Below are 14,511 nucleotides of genomic sequence, written 5' to 3'. Positions count from 1 at the left end.
CTAACAGCAGAGGGCGCTGTTTGACACTTTTTGCTGGAGTCTAGTTTGGCCTGCGTCGCCTTCAAATAAGATCTTTTCAGTTGCCCTGGCAGCTTACGGCCATACTACCCTGAAAAAGCCCGATCTCGTCCGATCTCGGAAGCTAAGCAGGGGCGGGCCTGGTTAGTACTTGGATGGGAGACCGCCTGGGAATACCAGGTGCTGTAAGCTTTTTATGGTTTCTGCTCTTGCCTGACAGCAGAGGGCGCTGTTTGACACTTTTTGCTGGAGTCTAGTTTGGCCTGCGTCTTCTTCAAATAGGATCTTTTCAGTTGCCTTGGCAGCTTTTGGCCATACTACCCTGAAAACGCCCGATCTCGGAAGCTAAGCAGGGGCGGGCCTGGTTAGTACTTGGATGGGAGACCGCCTGGGAATACCAGGTGCTGTAAGCTTTTTATGGTTTCTGCTCTTGCCTGACAGCAGAGGGTGCTGTTTGACACTTTTTGCTGGAGTCTAGTTTGGCCTGCGTCGCCTTCAAATAAGATCTTTTAAGTTGTCCTGGCAGCTTACGGCCATACCACCCTGAAAACGCCTGATCTCGTCCGATCTCGGAAGCTAAGCAGGGGCGGGCCTGGTTAGTACTTGGATGGGAGACCGCCTGGGAATACCAGGTGCTGTAAGCTTTTCATGGTTTCTGCTCTTGCCTGACAGCAGAGGGCGCTGTTTGACACTTTTTGCTGGAGTCTAGTTTGGCCTGCGTCTTCTTCAAATAGGATTTTTTCAGTTGACCTGGCAGCTTACGGCCATACTTCCTTGAAAACGCCCGATCTCGTCCGATCTCGGAAGCTAAGCACGGGCGGGCCTGGTTAGTACTTGAATGGGAGACCGCCTGGGAATACCAGGTGCTGTAAGCTTTTTATGGTTTCTGCTCTTGCCTGACAGCAGAGGGCGCTGTTTGACACTTTTTGCTGGAGTCTAGTTTGGCCTGCGTCGCCTTCAAATAGGATCTTTTCAGTTGCCCTTGCAGCTTACGGCCATACTACCCTGAAAACGCCCGATCTCGTCCGATCTCGGAAGCTAAGCAGGGGTGGTCCTGGTTAGTACTTGGATGGGAGACCGCTTGGGATTACCAGGTGCTGTAAGCTTTTCATGGTTTCTGCTCTTGCCTGACAGCAGAGGGCGCTGTTTGACACTTTTTGCTGGAGTCTAGTTTGGCCTGCGTCTTCTTCAAATAGGATCTTTTCAGTTGCCCTGGCAGCTTACGGCCATACTACCCTGAAAACGCCCGATCTCGTCCGATCTCGGAAGCTAAGCAGGGGTGGACCTGGTTAGTACTTGGATGGGAGACCGCCTGGGAATACCAGGTGCTGTAAGCCTTTTATGGTTTCTGCTCTTGCCTGACAGCAGAGGGCGCTGTTTGACACTTTTTGCTGGATCTAGTTTGGCCTGCGTCGCCTTCAAATAAGATCTTTTCAGTTGTCCTGGCAGCTTACGGCCATACTCCCCTGAAAACGCCTGATTTCGGAAGCTAAGCAGGGGAGGGCCTGGTTAGTACTTGGATGGGAGACCGCCTGGGAATACCAGGTGCTGTAAGCTTTTTATGGTTTCTGCTCTTGCCTGACAGCAGAGGGCGCTGTTTGACACTTTTTGCTGGAGTATAGTTTGGCCTGCGTCTTCTTCAAATAGGATCTTTTCAGTTGCCCTGGCAGCTTACGGCCATACTACCCTGAAAACGCCCGATCTCGCCCGATCTCGTCCGATCTCGGAAGCTAAGCAGGGGCGGGCCTGGTTAGTACTTGGATGGGAGACCGCCTGGGAATACCAGTTGCTGTAAGCTTTTCATGGTTTCTGCTCTTGCCTGACAGCAGAGGGCGCTGTTTGACATGTTTTGCTGGAGTCTAGTTTGGCCTGCGTCACCTTCAAATAGGATCTTTTCAGTTGACCTGGCAGCTTACGGCCATACTACTCTGAAAACGCCCGATCTCGTCTGATCTCGGAAGCTAAGCAGGGGCGGGCCTGGTTAGTACTTGGATGGGAGACCGCCTGGGAATACCAGGTGCTGTAAGCTTTTTATGGTTTCTGCTCTAGCCTGACAGCAGAGGGCGCTGTTTGACACTTTTTGCTTGATCTAGTTTGGCCTGCGTCGCCTTCAAATAAGATCTTTTCAGTTGTCCTGGCAGCTTACGGCCATACTACCCTGAAAACGCCCGATCTCGGAAGCTAAGCAGGGGCGGGCCTGGTTAGTACTTGGATGGGAGACCGCCTGTGAATACCAGGTGCTGTAAGCTTTTTATGGTTTCTGCTCTTGCCTGACAGCAGAGGGCGCTGTTTGACACTTTTTGCTTTAGTCTAGTTTGGCCTGCGTCACCTTCAAATAGGATCTTTTCAGTTGACCTGGCAGCTTAGGCCATACTACCCTGAAAACGCCCGATCTCGTACGATCTCGGAAGCTAAGCAGGGCCGGGCCTGGTTAGTACTTGGATGGGAGACCGCCTGGGAATACCAGGTGCTGTAAGCTTTTTATGGTTTCTGCTCTTGCCTGACAGCAGAGGGCGCTGTTTGACACTTTGCGCTGGATCTAGTTTGGCCTGCGTCGCCTTCAAATAAGATCTTTTCAGTTGTCCTGGCAGCTTACGGCCATACTACCCTGAAAACGCCCGATCTCGGAAGCTAAGCAGGGGAGGGCCTGGTTAGTACTTGGATGGGAGACCGCCTGGGAATACCAGGTGCTGTAAGCTTTTTATGGTTTCTGCTCTAGCCTGACAGCAGAGGGCACTGTTTGACACTTTTTGCTGGAGTCTAGTTTGGCCTGCGTCGCCTTCAAATAAGATCTTTTCAGTTGATGTGGCAGCTTACGGCCATACTACCCTGAAAACGCACAATCTCGTCCGATCTCGGAAGCTAAGCAGGGGCGGGCCTGGTTAGTACTTGGATGGGAGACCGCCTGGGAATACCAGGTGCTGTAAGCTTTTTATGGTTTCTGCTCTTGCCTGACAGCAGAGGGCGCTGTTTGACATGTTTTGCTGGAGTCTAGTTTGGCCTGCGTCACCTTCAAATAGGATTTTTTCAGTTGACCTGGCAGCTTACGGCCATACTTCCTTGAAAACGCCCGATCTCGTCCGATCTCGGAAGCTGAGCACGGGCGGGCCTGGTTAGTACTTGAATGGGAGACCGCCTGGGAATACCAGGTGCTGTAAGCTTTTTATGGTTTCTGCTCTTGCCTAACAGCAGAGGGCGCTGTTTGACACTTTTTGCTGGAGTCTAGTTTGGCCTGCGTCGCCTTCAAATAGGATCTTTTCAGTTGCCCTGGCAGCTTACGGCCATACTACCCTGAAAAAGCCCGATCTCGTCCGATCTCGGAAGCTAAGCAGGGGCGGGCCTGGTTAGTACTTGGATGGGAGACCGCCTGGGAATACCAGGTGCTGTAAGCTTTTTATGGTTTCTGCTCTTGCCTGACAGCAGAGGGCGCTGTTTGACACTTTTTGCTGGAGTCTAGTTTGGCCTGCGTCTTCTTCAAATAGGATCTTTTCAGTTGCCTTGGCAGCTTTTGGCCATACTACCCTGAAAACGCCCGATCTCGGAAGCTAAGCAGGGGCGGGCCTGGTTAGTACTTGGATGGGAGACCGCCTGGGAATACCAGGTGCTGTAAGCTTTTTATGGTTTCTGCTCTTGCCTGACAGCAGAGGGTGCTGTTTGACACTTTTTGCTGGAGTCTAGTTTGGCCTGCGTCGCCTTCAAATAGGATCTTTTCAGTTGATGTGGCAGCTTACGGCCATACTACCCTGAAAACGCCCGATCTCGTCCGATCTCGGAAGCTAAGCAGGGGCGGGCCTGGTTAGTACTTGGATGGGACACCGCCTGGGAATACCAGGTGCTGTAAGCTTTTCATGGTTTCTGCTCTTGCCTGACAGCAGAGGGCGCTGTTTGACACTTTTTGCTGGAGTCTAGTTTGGCCTGCGTCGCCTTCAAATAGGATCTTTTCAGTTGATGTGGCAGCTTACGGCCATACTACCCTGAAAACGCCCGATCTCGTCCGATCTCGGAAGCTAAGCAGGGGCGGGCCTGGTTAGTACTTGGATGGGAGACCGCCTGGGAATACCAGGTGCTGTAAGCGTTTCATGGTTTCTGCTCTTGCCTGACAGCAGAGGGCGCTGTTTGACATGTTTTGCTGGAGTCTAGTTTGGCCTGCGTCACCTTCAAATAGGATCTTTTCAGTTGACCTGGCAGCTTACGGCCATACTACCCTGAAAACGCCCGATCTCGGAAGCTAAGCAGGGGCGGGCCTGGTTAGTACTTGGATGGGAGACCGCCTGGGAATACCAGGTGCTGTAAGCTTTTTATGGTTTCTGCTCTAGCCTGACAGCAGAGGGCGCTGTTTGACACTTTTTGCTGGAGTCTAGTTTGTCCTGCGTCGCCTTCAAATAGGATCTTTTCAGTTGCCTTGGCAGCTTTTGGCCATACTACCCTGAAATCGCCCGATCTCGGAAGCTAAGCAGGGGCGGGCCTGGTTAGTACTTGGATGGGAGACCGCCTGGGAATACCAGGTGCTGTGAGCTTTTTATGGTTTCTTCTCTAGCCTGACAGCAGAGGGCGCTGTTTGACACTTTTTACTGGATCTAGTTTGGCCTGCGTCGCCTTCAAATAAGATCTTTTCAGTTGTCCTGGCAGCCTACGGCCATACTACCCTGAAAACGCCCGATCTCGGAAGCTCAGCAGGGGAGGGCCTGGTTAGTACTTGGATGGGAGACCGCCTGGAAATACCAGGTGCTGTAAGCTTTTTATGGTTTCTGCTCTAGCCTGACAGCAGAGGGCGCTGTTTGACACTTTTTGCTGGATCTAGTTTGGCCTGCGTCGCCTTCAAATAAGATCTTTTCAGTTGTCCTGGCAGCTTACGGCCAAACCACCCTGAAAACGCCTGATCTCGTCCGATCTCGGAAGCTAAGCAGGGGTGGGCCTGGTTAGTACTTGGATGGGAGACCGCCTGGGAATACCAGGTGCTGTAAGCCTTTTATGGTTTCTGCTCTTGCCTAACAGCAGAGGGCGCTGTTTGACACTTTTTGCTGGAGTCTAGTTTGGCCTGCGTCGCCTTCAAATAGGATCTTTTCAGTTGATGTGGCAGCTTACGGCCATACTACCCTGAAAACGCCCGATCTCGTCCGATCTCGGAAGCTAAGCAGGGGCGGGCCTGGTTAGTACTTGGATGGGAGACCGCCTGGGAATACCAGGTGCTGTAAGCTTTTCATGGTTTCTGCTCTTGCCTGACAGCAGAGGGCGCTGTTTGACATGTTTTGCTGGAGTCTAGTTTGGCCTGCGTCACCTTCAAATAGGATCTTTTCAGTTGACCTGGCAGCTTACGGCCATACTACCCTGAAAACGCCCGATCTCGTCTGATCTCGGAAGCTAAGCAGGGGCGGGCCTGGTTAGTACTTGGATGGGAGACCGCCTGGGAATACCAGGTGCTGTAAGCTTTTTATGGTTTCTGCTCTAGCCTGACAGCAGAGGGCGCTGTTTGACACTTTTTGCTGGAGTCTAGTTTGTCCTGCGTCGCCTTCAAATAGGATCTTTTCAGTTGCCTTGGCAGCTTTTGGCCATACTACCCTGAAATCGCCCGATCTCGGAAGCTAAGCAGGGGCGGGCCTGGTTAGTACTTGGATGGGAGACCGCCTGGGAATACCAGGTGCTGTGAGCTTTTTATGGTTTCTTCTCTAGCCTGACAGCAGAGGGCGCTGTTTGACACTTTTTACTGGATCTAGTTTGGCCTGCGTCGCCTTCAAATAAGATCTTTTCAGTTGTCCTGGCAGCTTACGGCCATACTACCCTGAAAACGCCCGATCTCGGAAGCTCAGCAGGGGAGAGCTTGGTTAGTACTTGGATGGGAGACCGCCTGGAAATACCAGGTGCTGTAAGCTTTTTATGGTTTCTGCTCTAGCCTGACAGCAGAGGGCGCTGTTTGACACTTTTTGCTGGATCTAGTTTGGCCTGCGTCGCCTTCAAATAAGATCTTTTCAGTTGTCCTGGCAGCTTACGGCCATACCACCCTGAAAACGCCTGATCTCGTCCGATCTCGGAAGCTAAGCAGGGGTGGGCCTGGTTAGTACTTGGATGGGAGACCGCCTGGGAATACCAGGTGCTGTAAGCCTTTTATGGTTTCTGCTCTTGCCTAACAGCAGAGGGCGCTGTTTGACACTTTTTGCTGGAGTCTAGTTTGGCCTGCGTCGCCTTCAAATAGGATCTTTTCAGTTGATGTGGCAGCTTACGGCCATACTACCCTGAAAACGCCCGATCTCGTCCGATCTCGGAAGCTAAGCAGGGGCGGGCCTGGTTAGTACTTGGATGGGAGACCGCCTGGGAATACCAGGTGCTGTAAGCTTTTCATGGTTTCTGCTCTTGCCTGACAGCAGAGGGCGCTGTTTGACATGTTTTGCTGGAGTCTAGTTTGGCCTGCGTCACCTTCAAATAGGATCTTTTCAGTTGACCTGGCAGCTTACGGCCATACTACCCTGAAAACGCCCGATCTCGTCTGATCTCGGAAGCTAAGCAGGGGCGGGCCTGGTTAGTACTTGGCTGGGAGACCGCCTGGGAATACCAGGTGCTGTAAGCTTTTTATGGTTTCTGCTCTAGCCTGACAGCAGAGGGCGCTGTTTGACACTTTTTGCTTGATCTAGTTTGGCCTGCGTCGCCTTCAAATAAGATCGTTTCAGTTGTCCTGGCAGCTTACGGCCATACTACCCTGAAAACGCCCGATCTCGGAAGCTAAGCAGGGGCGGGCCTGGTTAGTACTTGGATGGGAGACCGCCTGTGAATACCAGGTGCTGTAAGCTTTTCATGGTTTCTGCTCTTGCCTGACAGCAGAGGGCGCTGTTTGACACTTTTTGCTGTAGTCTAGTTTGGCCTGCGTCACTTTGAAATAGGATCTTTTCAGTTGACCTGGCAGCTTAGGCCATACTACCCTGAAAACGCCCGATCTCGTACGATCTCGGAAGCTAAGCAGGGCCGGGCCTGGTTAGTACTTGGATGGGAGACCGCCTGTGAATACCAGGTGCTGTAAGCTTTTTATGGTTTCTGCTCTAGCCTGACAGCAGAGGGCGCTGTTTGACACTTTTTGCTGGATCTAGTTTGGCCTGCGTCGCCTTCAAATAAGATCTTTTCAGTTGTCCTGGCAGCTTACGGCCATACTACCCTGAAAACGCCTGATTTCGGAAGCTAAGCAGGGGAGGGCCTGGTTAGTACTTGGATGGGAGACCGCCTGGGAATACCAGGTGCTGTAAGCTTTTTATGGTTTCTGCTCTTGCCTGACAGCAGAGGGCGCTGTTTGACACTTTTTGCTGGAGTCTAGTTTGGCCTGCGTCTTCTTCAAATAGGATCTTTTCAGTTGCCCTGGCAGCTTACGGCCATACTACCCTGAAAACGCCCGATCTCGCCCGATCTCGTCCGATCTCGGAAGCTAAGCAGGGGTGGGCCTGGTTCGTACTTGGATGGGAGACCGCCTGGGAATACCAGGTGCTGTAAGCCTTTTATGGTTTCTGCTCTTGCCTGACAGCAGAGGGCGCTGTTTGACACTTTTTGCTGGAGTCTAGTTTGGCCTGCGTCGCCTTCAAATAGGATCTGTACAGTTGCCCTGGCAGCTTACGGCCACACTACCCTGAAAACGACTGATCTCGGAAGCTAAGCAGGGGAGGGCCTGGTTAGTACTTGGATGGGAGACCGCCTGGGAATACCAGGTGCTGTAAGCTTTTTATGGTTTCTGCTCTTGCCTAACAGCAGAGGGCGCTGTTTGACACTTTTTGCTGGAGTCTAGTTTGGCCTGCGTCGCCTTCAAATAGGATCTTTTCAGTTGATGTGGCAGCTTACGGCCATACTACCCTGAAAACGCCCGATCTCGTCCGATCTCGGAAGCTAAGCAGGGGCGGGCCTGGTTAGTACTTGGATGGGAGACCGCCTGGGAATACCAGGTGCTGTAAGCTTTTTATGGTTTCTGCTCTTGCCTGACAGCAGAGGGCGCTGTTTGACACTTTTTGCTGTAGTCTAGTTTGGCCTGCGTCACCTTCAAATAGGATCTTTTCAGTTGACCTGGCAGCTTACGGCCATACTACCCTGAAAACGCCCGATCTCGTCCGATATCGGAAGCTAAGCAGGGGCGGGCCTGGTTAGTACTTGGATGGGAGACCGCCTGGGAATACCAGGTGCTGTAAGCTTTTCATGGTTTCTGCTCTTGCCTGACAGCAGAGGGCGCTGTTTGACATGTTTTGTTGGAGTCTAGTTTGTCCTGCGTCGCCTTCAAATAGGATCTTTTCAGTTGCCTTGGCAGCTTTTGGCCATACTACCCTGAAAACGCCCGATCTCGGAAGCTAAGCAGGGGCAGGCCTGGTTAGTACTTGGATGGGAGACCGCCTGGGAATACCAGGTGCTGTAAGCTTTTTATGGTTTCTGCTCTTGCCTGACAGCAGAGGGCGCTGTTTGACACTTTTTGCTGGAGTCTAGTTTGGCCTGCGTCGCCTTCAAATAGGATCTTTTCAGTTGCCCTTGCAGCTTACGGCCATACTACCCTGAAAACGCCCGATCTCGTCCGATCTCGGAAGCTAAGCAGGGGCGGTCCTGGTTAGTACTTGGATGGGAGACCGCCTGGGATTACCAGGTGCTGTAAGCTTTTTATGGTTTCTGCTCTTGCCTGACAGCAGAGGGCGCTGTTTGACACTTTTTGCTGGAGTCTAGTTTGGCCTGCGTCTTCTTCAAATAGGATCTTTTCAGTTGTCCTGGCAGCTTACGGCCATACTACCCTGAAAACGCCCGATCTCGGAAGCTAAGCAGGGGCGGGCCTGGTTAGTACTTGGATGGGAGACCGCCTGTGAATACCAGGTGCTGTAAGCTTTTTATGGTTTCTGCTCTTGCCTGACAGCAGAGGGCGCTGTTTGACACTTTTTCCTGTAGTCTAGTTTGGCCTGCGTCACCTTCAAATAGGATCTTTTCAGTTGACCTGGCAGCTTAGGCCGTACTACCCTGAAAACGCCCGATCTTGTACGATCTCGGAAGCTAAGCAGGGCCGGGCCTGGTTAGTACTTGGATGGGAGACCGCCTGTGAATACCAGGTGCTGTAAGCTTTTTATGGTTTCTGCTCTTGCCTGACAGCAGAGGGCGCTGTTTGACACTTTTTGCTGGAGTCTAGTTTGGCCTGCGTCGCCTTCAAATAGGATCTTTACAGTTGCCCTGGCAGCTTACGGCCATACTACCTTGAAAACGCCCGATCACTGATTGGTGATTGAGTGCAGGTGAGAGTGTGAGCAAACAAGAGGCAACCCTGAGTGTGTACTCCCTGTCTTCCGATTTCTTTTGAAGAATTTTTTCCAAATTTCCGCCTAAAACGTAATACTTGTACGAAGCAACCCCACGCCCCCACCACCACCAACCGCGGCTGGGGGGGGTGGGTGTCAAATGATGCCGGGGCCTATAAGAGGGAAAATGGAGCGAGCAGAGAAGAAAAGCGTGGACGAGACAACAAATGCAGACAACAAGTATGAAAGACAATTAACAGTGGCAGTGGAAGTAGTAGGACAGGAAAAAGTAACGATGATGGAGATATGTAAGAAAATTAGAGAAGAATGTGGACGAGTGGTGGGATGCCGCCAAAAATCCCTGACAAAATTCGAAGTTACTACGAAGACAAAAAAGGAAAGGACCGTCTGCTGGACGGCATCACATTGAAGACCAATAAGATTATAGCGTCAGAAATTCGTAATGACGAGCTCGTCGTCTCGTTCCTTGGCCTTCCAGTGTACATTGAAGATGAGGTGATCCTGAAGAAGCTGGAGGAATGGGGAGTTCAGGCAGTGTCCACCATCAGAAGGCGCATGTGGCCAGGCACCGACATTGCAGACGGAACACGCTACCTAAAGGTGCGCTTCAACGAAAAAGTCCGCTCCCTACCATTTGCAACTAAGTTTGAGACCCTCGAGGGGGAAGAACACTTTCGGGTGCTACACGACCGCCAGAGGAAGGTATGCAGATTGTGCATCCAGCCCGGCCACATTATCCGAGATTGCCCGGAGTTTAAGTGCTTTAAATGTGGCGAGCAAGGCCACTACGCCAGAGAGTGTGAGGAGAATGAAAGGGGCGATCGCGGCCCATTGCCGATGCAGGCTGAGGCGGTGCTGGGGGGCGGCTTGACAGCAGAGGCGGAGATGCTGGTTGAGGGAGCGCTGGAGAGAGACATGGAAACGCCGGCAGCTACAGTGCTAAGTGAAGGAGAAGAAAAGAGAATGGAGAGGATGCCAACGCCAATGGAGGTGGCAGCGGCGGCGACGATGACAGCAGCAACGGCAGCTGCGGTGACAGCGACGGCGGCTGCGGTGACAGAGACGGTGGCGGAGGAGGCGGCTGAGGCGGCAGCGACAACGGCAGCGACAACGGCGGCGGCTGAGGCGGCTGAGGCGGCAGCGACGACGGCGGCGGCTGAGGCGGCGGCGGCTGAGGCGGCAGCGACGACGACGACTGAGGCAGCAGCGATGACGACGACGGCGGCCGAGGCGGCAGCGACGACGACGACAACACCAGCGACGAAGACGAGGAGAACGGCGGGAGCGGTGACAAAAGCGGAAACAGGGAACGACGGAGCAAAAGCAGGCCCCAGCACGGCGAGGGACGACGACGGGGGCGACGAAGCCACAGGCAGGTGGGAGGAAATGGGCGACCTTTCGAGCCCGGATGAAATGGAGATCCAACAGCTTAAAAGTTACAAGAGGAAAAAAGAGAGAAAACTGTATAGAATGTAAGGTAGATAATTCCCACCCACAAAAGATAATGAACGCCGTGACAATTTCAAATTTAAACATAAACGGCGTCAGAAATATGAACAAACTTGAAAGAGCACTACACAGACTAGACGCGGACATAGTATGCTTGCAAGAGACAAGATGGACAAACGAACTCCTCCCGGAAATACGAAAGAGATGGACAGGGCCGATATTCGTTAACAACAAGACACAAAAGTCATGCGGCGTAGCCATACTCCTAAAAGAGAACTGCGTTGAAAATGCGGTCCAAATACAAACAAACAGCGAAGGAAGAGCGCTAATTGTAGACTTCATGCGGGCCAAAATAAAATACAGGTTGATAAACATCTACGCATCGAATAATGAAATCGAAAGGAAGGCTTTCTTCGAATGGCTGGGCCCCTTATGCATACCAAACACGCTGCTGGTAGGGGACTTTAACGTACGCTGCACCAGGATGGACGCTTGCAGCGCCTCCACCTTCAAACCCGATGTCTCCCGAGCAGCCCTACTCAGCCTGCTAAAAGACAAAAACCTTGTTGACGTGTGGAGGAACGACAACCCCAACCAAAGAGGGTATACAAGAAAACAGGTGGTGCGGAAAAAACTGAAACAGAGTAGAATAGACCTGTGTATTGCAAAGGAAGAAATTATAGGACATGTACGCGAACTGAAGTGGGAGTTTACAGAATTAAGCGACCACGCTATCATGACATTAACCTTAGGGCCCAAAGGGGAGGGGAAGGGCGGGGGAACCTGGTGCCTCAACTCCTCGCTAGTACAAGACCCGGCATACAAAAATAAGATAACCACCCTGCTCCAAAGTGAACTTGTGCAGGAGTTGATGGAGGACGATGCCATCCAAGGATGGGAGACGATAAAGACTTTCATCAAAAACCAGAGCATAAAATTTGCCAAACGGAAAAAGCAAATAGACAACGAAAACAGAGTAATGCTGGAAAGCAAAATAGCAATAGAGGAAAAAAAGATAGAAGAAATACCAAAATATAACATCGAAAAATACATCCAATTAAAAAAGGAATTGGCCGTATACGAAAAAGAAAGGTGCGAAGGCGCAATCATCAGAAGTAAAGCGCTTTGGGCAGCAAAGGGCGAAAAGTACACCAGTTTCTTCTTAAACCTTGAGAAAGAAAAACAGAGGAAAATGTACATAAAACAACTAGAAGACAAAAAGGGCCAAACAACCTCAGATTTTGTTGAAATCCTCGAAATCACGAGAGACTACTATGCAGACCTCTTCACAGGAGGCCAAATCAACGAACAAAGCGCAGATGAGATCATAGAAAGAGTCACCGCAAAGGTGACCGAGGCCGGAAGACGCGCCTGTGAAAGAGACATACGCATAGCGGATATAGAAAAAGCAATTAAAGAACTGCAGCCCCGCAAAAGTCCCGGAAGCGACGGCCTTACGGCCGAATTGTACAAAGCATTCACCGTTACGCTGGCACCCATGCTGCACAAAGTATACCAACGCATGGAGGAGAGGGGAGAGATGCCGACCTCTATGGCCACGGGCATCATCACCCTCATCCACAAAAAAGGCGACAGGGAAAAACTAGAGAACTACAGGCCAATAAGCCTGCTAAATGTGGATTATAAAATACTCGCCAAAGTGTTAGCAAACAGGCTAAAAGGAGTCTTAAAAGAAATTATCTCACCCACCCAGGCGTACAGTGTGCCGGGAAGAGATATCACAGACACAGTGAGAACCGTGCAAAACGTGGTGGAACACATGAAGGAAGAAAGCGGGATAGTGATCAGCCTAGACTTGAATAAAGCCTTCGACAGGGTGGAGCACCCTTTCATATGGAAAGACGATGCAAAAAGTAGGGGTGGGCAAAAGGATGCTACGATGGCTGCAGCTGCTGTACGGGCAGGCGAGAAGTTGCGTGAAAATAAATGGCACAATGACAGACACCTTCCCCCTGACGAGATCGGTGAGACAAGGCTGCCCGCTATCCGCCCCGCTATTCACCATTGCGGTAGAACCCCTCGCCGCTCTCATAAAAACCACCGGAGAAATAAAGGGAGTGGCGATACCGGGAGGAGGCCGGAGCGTCATCCACCAATACGCGGATGACACAACCCTGACTCTGAAAGACGCCGAGGATGTGCGCAATGCAATGGGATGCGTGGAAAAATACGGGAGGGCAGCGGGCGCAAAAATTAATATGGACAAGTCCGAGATTTTATACATCGGCAACTTTGAGGGACAGAAATGCGATCTGCCGTTTAAGGAGGCACAAGACTGCATAAAGATCATCGGCATATATATAGGCGCAAACGACAAACAAGCGACCAACTTGACATGGACGGGAACCTTAAACAAGATCAAACAGACCGTAAACAGATGGAGAGCACGAAAGCTGACCCTAAAAGGGAGGGTGGTCATCATAAACTCTCTGTTAATGTCCAAACTGGTATATGCCCTGGGAGTGGTGAGCCTGCCCCAGTGGGCAGCGGCCGAAGCAGAGAGAACCATATGCGACTTCCTGTGGGAGGGGAAAGGCGTGCGCATTGCACAAAAAACCCTGATAGGACAGTATAAAGAGGGCGGACTAAAACTGGTGGACTTACAGACCAAAAAAGCGGCAATCAGAACCAGGATGGTGATAAAATATTTGCAGGGAGAAACAGACTGTGGGTGGAAGCCCTTCTTCCGAGAGACCCTCTTCAAATATGGACGGTGTGGGCAATACAGCCTACTGATGGACCTGAGAGGGAGGCTGCACGAGGGCACCCCCACCTTCTTTAAAGAAGTCATGGAGGCCTGGGGTAGGCTTGTGCATGACTTTGTGTACACAAACCACACAAAAAACAAAGTGATGAGCCAGCCGGTCTTTCAAAACCCCCAGATCGTAAAGGAAGGAAAAGTACTGTATAACAAAGTCTTCTTTTCAGCAGGACTAAGACAAATTAAAGACTTTGTATATGAGGTCATACCGGGCTTCCTGAGGGAGCAAGCCATTATAGACAGTGTACACGAATATGACGATGAAATACCGGAAAGAACAATAAAGAACGAATACAATAAAATAAAGATGGCCATCCCAAAAGCTTGGCAAAGGCACGTAAATAGCCAAGAAACAGGTAAAGAAACAGATGAGCTACCTGGAATTATGCTAAAAACCAAAGAAAAAGAGATCAACATAAAAACATGCACAGTGAAAACACTCTATTGGGCCCTTGTGAGCAAGGCCTTTAAAAGGCCAACCGCTGAGCTCCTCTGGCCGAAAGTGTTCAGCCACATAAAAGGACAGGACATATGGGTGATGGGAAACTGTAAATACAACAATCAGGAATGCGCCGACCTGGACTTCAAAATAAAACATAATAGGATATACACAAACGAAGTAATACACCAAATCAATAAAAACGTAGGAAGGGAGTGTAATGTGTGCGGCAGCGAGGTGGAAAGCCTGCTGCACTTATTTGTGAACTGTAAAGAACTGAATGTATTTGTGGATAGACTAAAAGGTACAATGGAGAGGAATTGGAAAAGCGACTTCACCCGAACCGTGAGATGGAAGGAAGAACTCCTGCTCGGCCACAGAGGAGGCCAGCAAGGGGTGAACATCAACCTATGGAACTTCATGTTGAGCCACGCCAGGTACGCTATCTGGATGAGGCGGAACCTTGCAAAGTTCGAAAAAAAAAAAATACCCGTATGGACATATTTTGAAGCTATTGTAAGGAGGGATGTGTCATTATGCCGGACCGCTGACCAAGAAAAGTTCGAGAGCTC

At 51.0% G+C, this 14,511-nt stretch overlaps 22 non-coding genes and 18 pseudogenes across 22 annotated transcripts; all 40 read left to right on the top strand.

Annotated features, from left to right (window-relative positions):
* Positions 1 to 91: 91 nt before the first annotated feature.
* On the top strand, positions 92 to 210 carry LOC131143204 (5S ribosomal RNA). Its single transcript, XR_009133256.1, has one exon. It is a non-coding gene; the product is annotated as a 5S ribosomal RNA (ribosomal RNA).
* A 112-nt stretch (positions 211 to 322) lies between these two features.
* On the top strand, positions 323 to 431 carry LOC131141420 (5S ribosomal RNA; annotated as a pseudogene).
* A 112-nt stretch (positions 432 to 543) lies between these two features.
* Positions 544 to 662, top strand: LOC131141903 (5S ribosomal RNA). The gene has a single exon (XR_009132581.1). It is a non-coding gene; the product is annotated as a 5S ribosomal RNA (ribosomal RNA).
* Positions 663 to 774: 112 nt separating this feature from the next.
* LOC131097788 (5S ribosomal RNA) lies at positions 775 to 893 on the top strand. The gene has a single exon (XR_009116680.1). It is a non-coding gene; the product is annotated as a 5S ribosomal RNA (ribosomal RNA).
* Positions 894 to 1,005: 112 nt separating this feature from the next.
* On the top strand, positions 1,006 to 1,124 carry LOC131098901 (5S ribosomal RNA). The gene has a single exon (XR_009117747.1). It is a non-coding gene; the product is annotated as a 5S ribosomal RNA (ribosomal RNA).
* Positions 1,125 to 1,236: 112 nt separating this feature from the next.
* LOC131099703 (5S ribosomal RNA) lies at positions 1,237 to 1,355 on the top strand. The gene has a single exon (XR_009118518.1). It is a non-coding gene; the product is annotated as a 5S ribosomal RNA (ribosomal RNA).
* A 111-nt stretch (positions 1,356 to 1,466) lies between these two features.
* LOC131141937 (5S ribosomal RNA) lies at positions 1,467 to 1,575 on the top strand (annotated as a pseudogene).
* A 112-nt stretch (positions 1,576 to 1,687) lies between these two features.
* Positions 1,688 to 1,816, top strand: LOC131100292 (5S ribosomal RNA; annotated as a pseudogene).
* A 112-nt stretch (positions 1,817 to 1,928) lies between these two features.
* Positions 1,929 to 2,047, top strand: LOC131142767 (5S ribosomal RNA). The gene has a single exon (XR_009132834.1). It is a non-coding gene; the product is annotated as a 5S ribosomal RNA (ribosomal RNA).
* A 111-nt stretch (positions 2,048 to 2,158) lies between these two features.
* Positions 2,159 to 2,267, top strand: LOC131101181 (5S ribosomal RNA; annotated as a pseudogene).
* Positions 2,268 to 2,379: 112 nt separating this feature from the next.
* Positions 2,380 to 2,497, top strand: LOC131099689 (5S ribosomal RNA). The gene has a single exon (XR_009118507.1). It is a non-coding gene; the product is annotated as a 5S ribosomal RNA (ribosomal RNA).
* Positions 2,498 to 2,608: 111 nt separating this feature from the next.
* Positions 2,609 to 2,717, top strand: LOC131100301 (5S ribosomal RNA; annotated as a pseudogene).
* A 112-nt stretch (positions 2,718 to 2,829) lies between these two features.
* On the top strand, positions 2,830 to 2,948 carry LOC131099077 (5S ribosomal RNA). Its single transcript, XR_009117916.1, has one exon. It is a non-coding gene; the product is annotated as a 5S ribosomal RNA (ribosomal RNA).
* A 112-nt stretch (positions 2,949 to 3,060) lies between these two features.
* On the top strand, positions 3,061 to 3,179 carry LOC131099602 (5S ribosomal RNA). Its single transcript, XR_009118426.1, has one exon. It is a non-coding gene; the product is annotated as a 5S ribosomal RNA (ribosomal RNA).
* A 112-nt stretch (positions 3,180 to 3,291) lies between these two features.
* LOC131143203 (5S ribosomal RNA) lies at positions 3,292 to 3,410 on the top strand. The gene has a single exon (XR_009133255.1). It is a non-coding gene; the product is annotated as a 5S ribosomal RNA (ribosomal RNA).
* A 112-nt stretch (positions 3,411 to 3,522) lies between these two features.
* LOC131141419 (5S ribosomal RNA) lies at positions 3,523 to 3,631 on the top strand (annotated as a pseudogene).
* Positions 3,632 to 3,743: 112 nt separating this feature from the next.
* Positions 3,744 to 3,862, top strand: LOC131142770 (5S ribosomal RNA). Its single transcript, XR_009132837.1, has one exon. It is a non-coding gene; the product is annotated as a 5S ribosomal RNA (ribosomal RNA).
* Positions 3,863 to 3,974: 112 nt separating this feature from the next.
* On the top strand, positions 3,975 to 4,093 carry LOC131100505 (5S ribosomal RNA). The gene has a single exon (XR_009119099.1). It is a non-coding gene; the product is annotated as a 5S ribosomal RNA (ribosomal RNA).
* A 112-nt stretch (positions 4,094 to 4,205) lies between these two features.
* On the top strand, positions 4,206 to 4,314 carry LOC131100868 (5S ribosomal RNA; annotated as a pseudogene).
* Positions 4,315 to 4,426: 112 nt separating this feature from the next.
* LOC131142199 (5S ribosomal RNA) lies at positions 4,427 to 4,535 on the top strand (annotated as a pseudogene).
* A 111-nt stretch (positions 4,536 to 4,646) lies between these two features.
* LOC131142436 (5S ribosomal RNA) lies at positions 4,647 to 4,755 on the top strand (annotated as a pseudogene).
* Positions 4,756 to 4,866: 111 nt separating this feature from the next.
* On the top strand, positions 4,867 to 4,985 carry LOC131100470 (5S ribosomal RNA). Its single transcript, XR_009119096.1, has one exon. It is a non-coding gene; the product is annotated as a 5S ribosomal RNA (ribosomal RNA).
* Positions 4,986 to 5,097: 112 nt separating this feature from the next.
* LOC131099038 (5S ribosomal RNA) lies at positions 5,098 to 5,216 on the top strand. The gene has a single exon (XR_009117880.1). It is a non-coding gene; the product is annotated as a 5S ribosomal RNA (ribosomal RNA).
* Positions 5,217 to 5,328: 112 nt separating this feature from the next.
* Positions 5,329 to 5,447, top strand: LOC131100340 (5S ribosomal RNA). Its single transcript, XR_009119081.1, has one exon. It is a non-coding gene; the product is annotated as a 5S ribosomal RNA (ribosomal RNA).
* A 112-nt stretch (positions 5,448 to 5,559) lies between these two features.
* LOC131142198 (5S ribosomal RNA) lies at positions 5,560 to 5,668 on the top strand (annotated as a pseudogene).
* A 111-nt stretch (positions 5,669 to 5,779) lies between these two features.
* LOC131142520 (5S ribosomal RNA) lies at positions 5,780 to 5,888 on the top strand (annotated as a pseudogene).
* A 111-nt stretch (positions 5,889 to 5,999) lies between these two features.
* Positions 6,000 to 6,118, top strand: LOC131143389 (5S ribosomal RNA). Its single transcript, XR_009133438.1, has one exon. It is a non-coding gene; the product is annotated as a 5S ribosomal RNA (ribosomal RNA).
* A 112-nt stretch (positions 6,119 to 6,230) lies between these two features.
* On the top strand, positions 6,231 to 6,349 carry LOC131099026 (5S ribosomal RNA). The gene has a single exon (XR_009117868.1). It is a non-coding gene; the product is annotated as a 5S ribosomal RNA (ribosomal RNA).
* Positions 6,350 to 6,461: 112 nt separating this feature from the next.
* On the top strand, positions 6,462 to 6,580 carry LOC131142766 (5S ribosomal RNA). Its single transcript, XR_009132833.1, has one exon. It is a non-coding gene; the product is annotated as a 5S ribosomal RNA (ribosomal RNA).
* Positions 6,581 to 6,691: 111 nt separating this feature from the next.
* On the top strand, positions 6,692 to 6,800 carry LOC131101180 (5S ribosomal RNA; annotated as a pseudogene).
* Positions 6,801 to 6,912: 112 nt separating this feature from the next.
* Positions 6,913 to 7,030, top strand: LOC131100170 (5S ribosomal RNA). Its single transcript, XR_009118934.1, has one exon. It is a non-coding gene; the product is annotated as a 5S ribosomal RNA (ribosomal RNA).
* Positions 7,031 to 7,141: 111 nt separating this feature from the next.
* LOC131141400 (5S ribosomal RNA) lies at positions 7,142 to 7,250 on the top strand (annotated as a pseudogene).
* Positions 7,251 to 7,362: 112 nt separating this feature from the next.
* On the top strand, positions 7,363 to 7,491 carry LOC131099677 (5S ribosomal RNA; annotated as a pseudogene).
* Positions 7,492 to 7,603: 112 nt separating this feature from the next.
* On the top strand, positions 7,604 to 7,712 carry LOC131142226 (5S ribosomal RNA; annotated as a pseudogene).
* A 112-nt stretch (positions 7,713 to 7,824) lies between these two features.
* On the top strand, positions 7,825 to 7,943 carry LOC131099015 (5S ribosomal RNA). Its single transcript, XR_009117857.1, has one exon. It is a non-coding gene; the product is annotated as a 5S ribosomal RNA (ribosomal RNA).
* Positions 7,944 to 8,055: 112 nt separating this feature from the next.
* LOC131143235 (5S ribosomal RNA) lies at positions 8,056 to 8,174 on the top strand. Its single transcript, XR_009133289.1, has one exon. It is a non-coding gene; the product is annotated as a 5S ribosomal RNA (ribosomal RNA).
* A 112-nt stretch (positions 8,175 to 8,286) lies between these two features.
* Positions 8,287 to 8,395, top strand: LOC131140937 (5S ribosomal RNA; annotated as a pseudogene).
* A 112-nt stretch (positions 8,396 to 8,507) lies between these two features.
* LOC131098982 (5S ribosomal RNA) lies at positions 8,508 to 8,626 on the top strand. Its single transcript, XR_009117826.1, has one exon. It is a non-coding gene; the product is annotated as a 5S ribosomal RNA (ribosomal RNA).
* Positions 8,627 to 8,738: 112 nt separating this feature from the next.
* On the top strand, positions 8,739 to 8,847 carry LOC131101179 (5S ribosomal RNA; annotated as a pseudogene).
* A 112-nt stretch (positions 8,848 to 8,959) lies between these two features.
* Positions 8,960 to 9,077, top strand: LOC131141249 (5S ribosomal RNA; annotated as a pseudogene).
* Positions 9,078 to 14,511: the final 5,434 nt, after the last annotated feature.

The sequence above is a fragment of the Doryrhamphus excisus genome, chromosome 13 (genome assembly GCF_030265055.1).
Source record: "Doryrhamphus excisus isolate RoL2022-K1 chromosome 13, RoL_Dexc_1.0, whole genome shotgun sequence".
Classification (NCBI taxonomy): Eukaryota; Metazoa; Chordata; class Actinopteri; order Syngnathiformes; family Syngnathidae; genus Doryrhamphus; species Doryrhamphus excisus.
This window is presented reverse-complemented; position numbering and strand designations above follow the sequence as displayed.